General features: G+C 43.0%; 1 pseudogene; it reads left to right on the forward strand.

Annotated features, from left to right (window-relative positions):
• The first annotated feature begins 473 nt into the window (after nucleotides 1–473).
• On the forward strand, nucleotides 474–8,731 carry LOC127532170 (ATP-binding cassette sub-family C member 4-like; annotated as a pseudogene).
• Nucleotides 8,732–10,864: the final 2,133 nt, after the last annotated feature.

Here is a 10,864-nt window from a genome sequence, read left to right on the forward strand (position 1 = left end):
GATGACTGAACTCCACCGTCACAAACGCCACCCTGGACAGAGATTTCTACCTGGGGATCTACGCAGGTGAATCGGTGAACGCCTGCTGTGTTTTTGCAGGGTTTGCTTCTTGACCTGTTGCTGACAGAATGTTCTGCTGTCCAGGTCTGACCGGAGCCACCATCATCTTTGGCTTCATGAGGAATCTGGTTCTGTTCAACTGCTGGTGAGGTGTGCTCAGTCGCTGCACAACGGCATGTTCAAGACCATCCTCAGAACGCCCGTACGCTTCTTTGACATCAACCCATCGGTGAGGCAGAGGCAGCAGAAGCCTTCATTAGTGTTCAGCTATCAGTCAGTGTTCATTTGAAGCTGGGAGGTTTGGATGTATTCCTCCTTTTGTTTGATCTCTTAATGCTGATTTTACTGATTATAAATTGTCAAAAAAAAATATGAGGGAACAATACAACCAAGAATTAAAAAGTTGTCCAAAGACCAGATGAGGTTCCATGTTGGATAAACTTACCCGTTTCAGGTCTGACAGTATTTTTTTCTGTTTTACTGCAGGAAGGATCTTAAACAGGTTTTCTAAGGACATCGGCCAGCTGGACTCCAACATGCCGTGGACTTTTGTGGACTTCATTCAGGTTAGAACCGGCCTCATTAAGTCTTCTCTGTAACCTCAGAAAGGGTGAACGGTGTCGGTCCTTTTCCTGACACTTAATCGTCATGAATTCCTGGTGGGAGTTTAACTGACTTTGACTTCTTCGTGTCCGTCTGAAGGCACAAAGTGAAACAAACGGAGAGGAATGAGGCTCACACGTTGAAGTAGATGTTTTTATCTGTGTTAGTGTAGATGTGAAAACAATCATTTCCATTGTCATGATAAATACTCCAACTTTATCTGACAATTCATTTAAGGTCAGATAAACTTTATTATCTCCTGTGGGAGAATTTTTTAGACGAGGCAAAAGCAAACCAGAACACATGCTCCTAAAACCAGAGAGAATGCACAGCATGTGATGAATGAGTAAAAATAAATGAAGGAAATGATAAAATACTCCCATACATACGGCTACCTCTGTTTCAGCCTCAGGACTTAAATAACTGATGAGCCGACAAACTTTCCCACATCTGATGAGGAGAGCCTGAGACAGTCGCTTGGGTTTCTCTAGTCTGTGCATTTATTGCTCCAAAACTGTTTTAATCCAACATTCTCCAACATGACCGGCTTCTTGAGCGGTGGAAACTGTTTTAGAGCAGAACATCTGCCGGGACAAAGACTGGTTCCTGCTTAACTTGGTGTTCATTGGCTCCAGCAGTGGTGTGACCTGTTGCTGCCTCTCATTTTCCTCTTCTTTATGTTTGTCTCTGTTCAGGTGTTCCTGCAGGTTCTTGGGGTCATTGCTGTTGCAGCGTCGGTGATCCCGTGGATCCTCATCGCCGTGGTTCCTCTTCTCATCGTCTTCGTCTTCTTGCGTCGTTACTTCCTGCAGACCTCCAGAAACATCAAACGCCTCGAGTCCACCAGTGAGTTTCCCAGTTAATGACTTGCTCTGTTAGCTGCTTACACATCCACAGTTCTTTCTTGTCCATTAGAACTCCCACAAACCTGCCGGTGGGGTTAAAAGCTTTTACTTAAAAAAGTAAATTTATTTCAGTTAATCATGATTTTCAGTTTGTTGAAAAGGAAAACCAATTGTAAACCGAAATGAGCGTTTTTAATGAAAATCTCTTCATTGTACACGTCAATGTTTTGCTCTCATTGTAACTGAGAAGCCAGACTGACTTCACCGATCCAGTAATCCCACAGCAAGAGCGTTTGAACAAATCTGACAATAAATTACAGTAATAGATCTACACCCCCTGTCAAAAGTTTTAGGACAGGTTCTAGTTGATTTGAATGAGAAAGTGTCCTAAAACTTTTGACAGGGGTGTACATGGTGTAAAGTCTGCATGTTTCAGGGAACTCCTGTGGGCCTTTCAAAAGGAGAAATGAACATGTTGGTTCTGGGCTTTTAACAGTTCTGTACAGTGATTCATCAAGATGCTGCACCGAAGACATTTGTCAGTTCTCTCTACATCCAGCCATGTTTTTTGTCTGCTTCCAAAGCGGTGCAGGACTTTATTCTGCACTGAAAATGAACCCACAGTAGGACAGGAGCATGAAACCCAGAGAACTGTTGGGGGTTAAAGGACTTAGCGTGTTTCTAAGGCTGTATGAAACCCTGTCAGTCGTATCTTCTGATCATCTGTCTCCTCATCGGTCGTCCTGCAGCTCGGAGTCCCGTCTTCTCCCACCTGTCCTCGTCTCTTCAGGGCCTGTGGACGATCCGAGCCTTCGGGGCTGAGGAGAGATTCCAGAAAGCGTTTGACGCCCACCAGGATCTGCACTCAGGTTTTCTTCACTGTCTTTCTGCACTTCAATGCTCCGTGTTTCTGCGGCGTCACTGACTGTTTTCTGTCCTGAGCAGAAGCGTGGTTTCTCTTCCTGACGACTTCTCGCTGGTTCGCCGTCCGCCTCGATTTCATCTGCGCCGTTTTCGTCACCGTGACCACTTTTGGCTGTGTGCTGCTCCGAGACCGTAAGGAAGACTTTAAGCTTTGAACACTGGACTTTGATGGCTGTCCTCCACGGTGATGTTCCACCACCAGGGGGCGCCAGTGTCTGTGAAATAGTCCACATTGAATGAAAACATGTACTCCATGAGAGGCAGCAGCAGAGTGAACTGTGGTTAAATTGTTTTTCTGGTCTTGTCAGAGCTGGACGCCGGCTCCGTTGGTTTGGCTCTGAGCTACGCCGTCACTCTGACCGGCATGTTTCAGTGGGGCGTCCGGCAGAGCGCAGAGGTGGAGAACATGGTGAGATGCTGGCTTTGATCAGATTAGAAGTGATATTACTGGGTCTATAAACATGTCTGGATCTGACTCATTTCCATGAATGCCTGAAAGATTTTATTGTTTAAATCCAATCAAATGCCTTTATTGTCATTGGACAAATGTAGAATGAAATTTTGAGTGCATCTCCTTCTTGGGATAAAACGATAACAGATAGCAATAAAATATATATACTATATCTATAATGTGCTTTGAAATGTCGTCATTGAGGTTCATTTCTGTCCTCAGATGACCTCAGTGGAGCGGGTGGTAGAGTACTCTGAACTGGAGAGTGAAGCACCCTGGGAAACCCACAGGCGTCCTCCCCTAAACTGGCCCAGTAAAGGCCTGGTGACTGTTTGACCAGGTCAGCTTCTCCTACAGTCCTGACGGACCGACGGTGCTGCACAACATGAGCGCCGTGTTCCCGGCCCAAAGAGAAGGTCAGATGTGTTTGATTCTCAGAGCGCCGGACTGCCGTTCATCAGAACTGAGCGTCAGACCTCAGCTTGTCATTCTCTGCTGTCCGTCAGGTCGGTATTGTGGGAAGAACGGGTGCTGGAAAAGCTCTCTGGTCTCGGCTCTGTTCCGCCTGGCAGAACCTCAGGGGAGATCTCCATCGACGGCATCGTGACCTCAGAGATCCGGCCCTCCACGACCTGCGTCAGAAGATGTCTATTATCCCTCAGGTAAGACACAGCAGACCTCCTGTCACTGCCATCACCTGTTCTGTTGGAACCTTGAATCCTTCTTCACAACCATTGAACCTTTCTCCTTGAAGTTCTTGACGATCCAGTCATCTTTCTGCAGAGTTTCCATGGTTACCGTCCAAAGTAGTTTAAATCAATCCACTAGACTTTAAGAAAGTTCCTTGAAGACGTTTCACCCTCTCATCCAAGAGGCTTCTTTAGTTCTGTGGTGGTTGGTGTTGCCTCAGCTTTTAAACCTCTGTGAGGTGTGTCCAGGCTTGTTTCAACGACCGATTACTAAAACTCATCTGACTACTCAACGATGGTCGTTGTGAGTATGGTGGGGGTCGTTGAAATGCACAGATGTCACTGAGCCCTCGTGTGCTAATGGTGGTCATTAGCATGAGTCTGCTGAGTCGTTCTTTTGGGGAGTTTTGAAAGGACCTGATTGTAAATTGGCGAAAGATGATGTCACAGACCACCCCCCCGTTCAGAGATGGCTTCTCTACTTTGACATGGAAGGCTTCTTTCACTCCTCTCTCAAACCATCTGTCCTCCCTGTCCAAAGTCTGAACATTGGTGTCCTGAAACGAGTGTCCTTCTTCCTTAAGGTGAAGGAAGACTGCCGAATCCTGTCCTGAGGAAGTGGCTCTCCTGTGTTGAGCCATGCGCTTGTTAAGTGGTTGTTTGGTTTCCCCTATGTAGAGATCTGAGCATTCCTTGCTGCATTTAACTGGACACACCTCACAGAGGTTTGAAAGCTGAGGCAACACCAACCACCACCAGAACTGAAGAGGTGAAACGTCTTCAAGGTACTTTCTTAAAGTCCAGTGGATTGATTTAAACTACTTTGGATAACCATGACCTGGATGAATGAGAACCTACACAGACATGGTGGTTACCGTGGTTACCGTGGTTACCAGAGGAGGATCCCTCTCTGACCTGTCCCCTCTGTTGTGTTCCAGGATCCGGTTCTGTTTACAGGCTCCATGAGGAAGAACCTGGACCCCTTCAACCAGCACACGGATGAAGAACTGTGGAACGCTCTGCAGGAGGTCAGTGAGCCACACCCACTGTTTAAGACCCAAAAAACTGAACTATTGTTTGCTAATTCTCTTGACTTAATGTCCCAAACTGTAAACAGATGAGGCCCGTTGTGTTTCTGTGTTGTAGGATTCAGATTTACTTCTGCAGACACAGAGCAGTGTAGACGTTTGTTTTCTGCTGCGTAGCGCTCAGAGTTTCCTCGTCACTGAGTCCCTGAACGTTTCCTGCAGGTCCAGCTGAAGTCTGTTGTGGAGGAGCTGCCCAGGAAGCTGGAGACGGTTCTGGCCGAGTCGGGCTCCAACTTCAGCGTGGGCCAGAGGCAGCTGGTGTGTTTGGCCAGAGCCATCCTGAGGAAGAACCGCGTCCTCATTATCGACGAGGCCACGGCCAACGTGGACCCCAGGTACGTTATTTTACCGGTAACGGTCCAAATACGAACCGAACACGATGAGCCACAAATTCAAGTGTTTGTAGATTCTGATCTGACAGATGCTGAAGTGTTTTTGCTAAACGTGCAACATTACACGGGAAAAAATGCTCCTCTAAAAACAAGAAAAAAGACTTGTTTCAAAGAACTTTTACCTTGAAATAAGTGAAAAAAATCTGCCAATAGAACAAGTTAAAAAATGTCTTTGTCAGATTTCTTGAAATAAGATGTGATATTTAGAATATTGAGATCTTAAAATTAGCTGGGGATTTTTTTAAGCTCTATTTTACCAGGATTGTCAAGCTTAGGTGTTTTAACCTTCCTGTTGTCCTCATTTACAGCCCCAAAAAATATTGTTGCCTTTTCAGAAAAAAAATTTCCCCAAATTTATAAAAATTTGAAAAATCTTCAGGAAGAAATTTCCTTAAAAGTTTTCCTTAAAATGTTTATTTTAAAGAAATTAATTTGGCAAGAAATAAAAAATTAAAAAATGAAAATTGTAAAAAAAAATTAAAAAAAAGTAAAAAAATCTTCCAAAAATCTTAAAAATATCTGAAGTTATTACGTTTTTATCAGTAAAACTTCTAATATTTTCTTGAAGAACATTCAGAAAAAAAATAACCAATTTAAAAAAAAATTGGTTAATTTTTTGCCGAATGTTCTCAAAAAACTTTATTTTTAACATTTCTTTTTTTCCCATCAAAAAATGTCCAAAAAAATTCTCCCAAAATTTTGAAAATGTGGAAGTTTTCACTGTAAAAATGTTTTTTCCACATTTTCAAATTTTAAAATGGGTCAATTTGACCCACCGGACGACACGAGGGTTAAAACAAGATTGTCTTCAAACAAGTCCCTCCATCTGCTAAATGTCTATTAAGTGAATGTATCTTCTGATTTAAGATGAATAAGTGGGATGTGTGGAGTCCTCCGCTGTCGTCAACACGCCCTCAGACATGTTGGTCCCTCCATGCACAGCTTGAGGGAAAAACCTCAGTTTGTAATCAGACACGGGTTTAAAGAAAAAACAGGAACAAACCAGAAGTGGATTCTACAGATTCAGTCCAGGTTAATTCAGACTGAATTTAGGAAATCCCTTCAGAATTTACTTCTTTGCCAACTAAGTTCTGTGAATAATTTGGTAGATTTTTTGGTCATTAACATGTTTTCAGATTGGAGAATTTTCGTATTTTCAGTCTCAATGAAATGTTTTCCGTCAGAAGCTGTTTTAGGAGCTCGGTGTCGCCCACAGACAGAAAAACCAAACACTGGCCACTAAAAATACAGTAAAATCTTCAGACGAGTGTGGCATTGGGCCTGGGACATTCCTCTAAGTATGAACTAATGGAGGAGAATCGTTGGGTTTATTTTATTTAGTGTCGTCGTTCCAAGCCGTCTTCATGTTGTCTTCATGAGGCTTATTTTGTTGGATCAGTGCTGTGGAAAGCATCCAAAGAAAGCAGTGCTGCAGGTGGATTTCCATTTCAGTCTTTAGCAGAAAGGAAACCATGAACTGCCTTTCCACTCTTTGTTGGTCCTGATGGATGAAGTGATGGATGACAGAAGTGTCTGTGACCTCCATCTGATGCATGTGCTGCTGGTTTGATGTTCTAGAGATGTTCAACCTTTAACATGGATTCCCAGAATGCCAGAGTGGAGCTCTGGTGATATTTTTTTGGCTCGGTAACGAATTCTAAATGTGGTTTTGTAAGATTGACCTCATCTCGGATCTTCTTGCTTCGTACCCAAACATCCCAACAACCCTCTTCAAGTAGAATTTCAACAAACATTTCAGCTTCTTATCAAACACTCGACTTCCTAACATGCATTTCTGTGTCGTAAACCGTCTGTTCCCGCAGGACCGACGAGCTGATCCAGAAAACGATCCGGGACAAGTTCAGAGAATGCACCGTTCTCACCATCGCTCACCGCCTCAACACCATCATAGACAGCGACCGCATTCTGGTGAGTTACTCTGTGATAGTAATCTGATTACTGAAGGACAGCCAGATGTGACACAAGAACATTTAGTGACCATCAACAGCTGTGAAGGTTTCTCTCCAGCAAACAGCGCTTCTATTTTAGCATATTTCTCACGTTTCAAACTCATATTTATTTAAGATTAACCCTCGTGTCGTCCTGTGGGTCAAAACTGACCTTTTAAAGTTTGAAAATGTGGAAAAATGTATATATTTTCACAGTCAACCTTCTGATGGCCACATTTTCAACATTTTTGGGAAATCTTTGAACATTTTTGGTGGAAAAAAAGAAATGTTAAAAATGTTTGAGAACATTCAGAAAAAATCCACCAAAATCCAGGAAATTTTGCTGAATTTTGGTAGATTTTTATGTGAATGTTCTTAAAGAAAAATATTAGAAGTTTTAATGATATATAAATGGAATCACTTTAGATATTTTTAGGATTTTTTTGGGAAGATTTTTACTCATTTTTTTTAGAAAATATTTACAAGAATTTTCTTGCCAAATTTGAGTGTTATTTTTAAATAAGACTTTTTGGGGAAACTTTTAAGCAATTACTGGAATTTTCTTCCTGAAGGTTTTCCAAATTTTCACAAACTTGGGGAATTTTTTGGCTGAATTTTTGTATTTTTTCAGACAAGGAAACAATATTTTTGCTGCCTGTAAATGAGGACAACAGGAGGTTAAACAGAGGGAACCCATAGAACGCAAAATGAAGTTTTTTTAAAATGGCAATTCATTGAAAACCTTTATCACTTCTATTTTATTCATTTAGCACCAATTACAGGTCAGATTGTCTCAAGACGCTTTCCAGAACCCATCTGAGCCTCCAGAGCAGCTCTGAGGCGACAGTGGCAGAAAAACTCACTTTTAACAGAAAGAAAAGTTAAAGCTGAAATGAAATGCGTACGACCAGACGTGCTTTTTTGTCCACATTCGCAGCATGACCAATCCTTGTGGCCACAGAGATATTAGTAGGTTTAATTCCACACCAGAGCTGAGGGAGTTTAGCTTTGTGATTCTCATTCATCGCTCCTCTGAAAAAGTAGTTCAACCCCAAAACCAGAAACAACTGCAGTAGACTGTTTGTGATCAGCCTTTCTGTCATCGTGGAGGAATCTTGGAGGCAAATAGTTTTTTTCACAGCTGCTTTTATCTACATTTGTCCAGGTAAAGTTAACATAGCACCTCTGCTCTTGTGTTGGAGTGGGTCCGGTTACATTTGGTCTTTTAAAAAGGTGGAGGCTACATTTAAATAGTTCCTCCACCGTTCACCTGCTACCAAAATGAGAACTGACTTTGTTTCCAGGTTCTGGATGCCGGGGAGATCCACGCCTATGACGAGCCTTACAGCCTGCTTCAACATCCAGACGGCATCTTTTATAAGATGGTCCAGCAGACGGGCAAACAGGAAGCTGCAGCTCTGCAGCTGGCAGCTAAGCAGGTGAGTTTCACCCTCAGAGATACTTAAACACGTTGAAAAGTGAAGAGTTTTGTCACTCCCTCTGGTCAAACTAAATGATCTTTTCAGGTTTACACCAGCCGAAGCCGTGCTAACGTTCCAAACGGACACGCAGAAACGGCAGACGGGAACATCGTGATCTTTGAGACGGCTCTGTGAGCTGAACAAGAGTCTGCTGTAAGAAGCCTCAGGGTGGCTGGCGGGCTCGTCCACCAGACAGACGGTGAGGAGACAGAACTCAGGACCGACAGAGGCTGCAGCGTCGGTGAACTGCTGTACAAACTGTTGATGCAGACCAATATTTATTATCTGCTGCTTCATATTTATCACGCTGAATTGCTTTCAAACGGCCGCGTAATCCTTCAAAACGAAGTGCCTTATTTCAAGTTTGGGTAAATGTAACTGTTCAAAGAATATCTGAGTCCAGGTAGCAGAGAATCAAAGACTGGATCTGCCTGAGGATGCTGCTTAATCAGACGCAGCATTTTGGTTCCTTTTCGTCATTCAGACGTACCGACCACTGTGATGTTAGTCAGGTTTGTGTTCTACACAGGAGAGAAAAGCAGCTGATCACCTGAGGATGGCTGCGATGTCGCTAAACTTTAACCTTCAGCTTAGAGGAAGATCAGTGCTCTGACTGAAGGAACATGAGCCGATGTTCATCCAGACCTGAAGACACATTTCACTGCAGCTGCACTTTTCTTTCTTTCAGTGACAATCAGTTCTCAACACTAATGTCTTTGCCTTAAACTAATCTAGACACACATGTACCAGACCTCAGAAACGGTCTGAAAAGGAGATTCTACTGTAGAAGCCGTGGTCCTTGCACTTCCACTCCACTGATTTAAGAGTTTACAGGGAGGAAGAAATCTGAAGAGCTGCTACAGAGGATGTGGAGTTTGTTGAATGACTTTGATCTGTTCACACTTGTTGTATTAACTGCAAATTTGTACATTTGTTTTTGTCAAATTCTGCATAAAAGATGCATTAAAAAACACTTCTGTGGTCTTTGGGTCGTTCTGTTCTCAAAGATGTAACCCCCCCCCCAAAAAAAAAAAAAACCTTTCACCTCATGAACGATCTCAGAATACGAGATGAGCCCTCAGTAGAGGGCAGAACTACGCCCTCTGCTGGCAAAACCCCTGTGCTCCCTATACAACTGATGCTGTATGTATCAATTTAGATCATCGTACGTATCTCCCTCCCTACTTGATCTGCTGACCTGTAACTCCACAACTGAGCAGGGGACCTTAGACTGATCTTCAGTGCCAAGTTTGATTATCCTGACTTCAGCGGTTGCAGAGATATCGGGCCGGACATAGCCACATACATATACTGACAGTCAATAGAAACTTTGAGGTAGAAATGTATGCAGAATTCTACTTGTAGGGGGGTTGTAATTATTCCTTGTGGACTTACTGATGATCTAGTGCCCTGGTAGTTGAGATAATGATGAGTTGTCATTTTGTCACGATTCATTGCACATGGGTTGGTCACTTTGCAAAAGTGAACCAAATACACACCAAGGAATACTCAGTGAGTATCTGCACAATGTGAGAATGGGTTTGAAGGCCTATATAAAGGCCCAAAAAAGGCCCCCATTGTTAGTCCAGTGAACAGCATCATGCCGCGTCTATCACATGAACAACGTCTCCGGGCACTGGGTATGGTGGAGGCCGCTTTGAGCTACAGTGATGTAACCAGGCGTATGGGCTGTTCCCAACCCACAATCAGAAGCCTGGTCCAAAGCATGCGCCGACGGATTGCTGCCTGCATCCAAGCAGATGGAGGCCATACTCGGTATTGACTGTTGTGACTTTGTGTTTGGCAGGTGCCGTTTTCTTTTGTGAAATGCTTTATTTTGAAATCATTCTTGAAACTTTAGATTTTTGTTTGTGCCAATATGCTAAACAAATGATTGATATGAAGAAAATCCAATTTGGGGCTTCCAAATAAAAATTATGTTTAAAAATAAGGTCTCAAATTTTTTAATGACTGTCGGTGTACATATGTACATACATACATACTGCACCGAAAGCAATAACCCCGCCGATGTACCCGTCGGGCGTGGTTAAAACATCCAGATGTCTGATATTAACAAGTTCACTGTCACTGCAGCAGGACTGTCTTTCAAAAGCACTATTTCGTCACAAAAGTTAAGGCTACTCACCAGAACACAAAAAGATAAAGCTAATAAAGACAACAAAAACCATCATGTTTAGTATGCTCTGTTTCCTCAGTAGAGCTGAAGTGTCGTCCACCAACCACTCGTTGTTTTGTTCACTTGGAGGTGACATTCCTTTAACAACTGTGTCAGTTCAAAAATTCATAATATAGCAAGTCGTCCAAAAAACGTCATAGCATAGGGTTGGTAAAGACTGTCATACCTGGGCAGCACCATGATAA

This window comes from Acanthochromis polyacanthus, chromosome 22 (assembly GCF_021347895.1).
Source record: "Acanthochromis polyacanthus isolate Apoly-LR-REF ecotype Palm Island chromosome 22, KAUST_Apoly_ChrSc, whole genome shotgun sequence".
Taxonomy (NCBI): domain Eukaryota; kingdom Metazoa; phylum Chordata; class Actinopteri; family Pomacentridae; genus Acanthochromis; species Acanthochromis polyacanthus.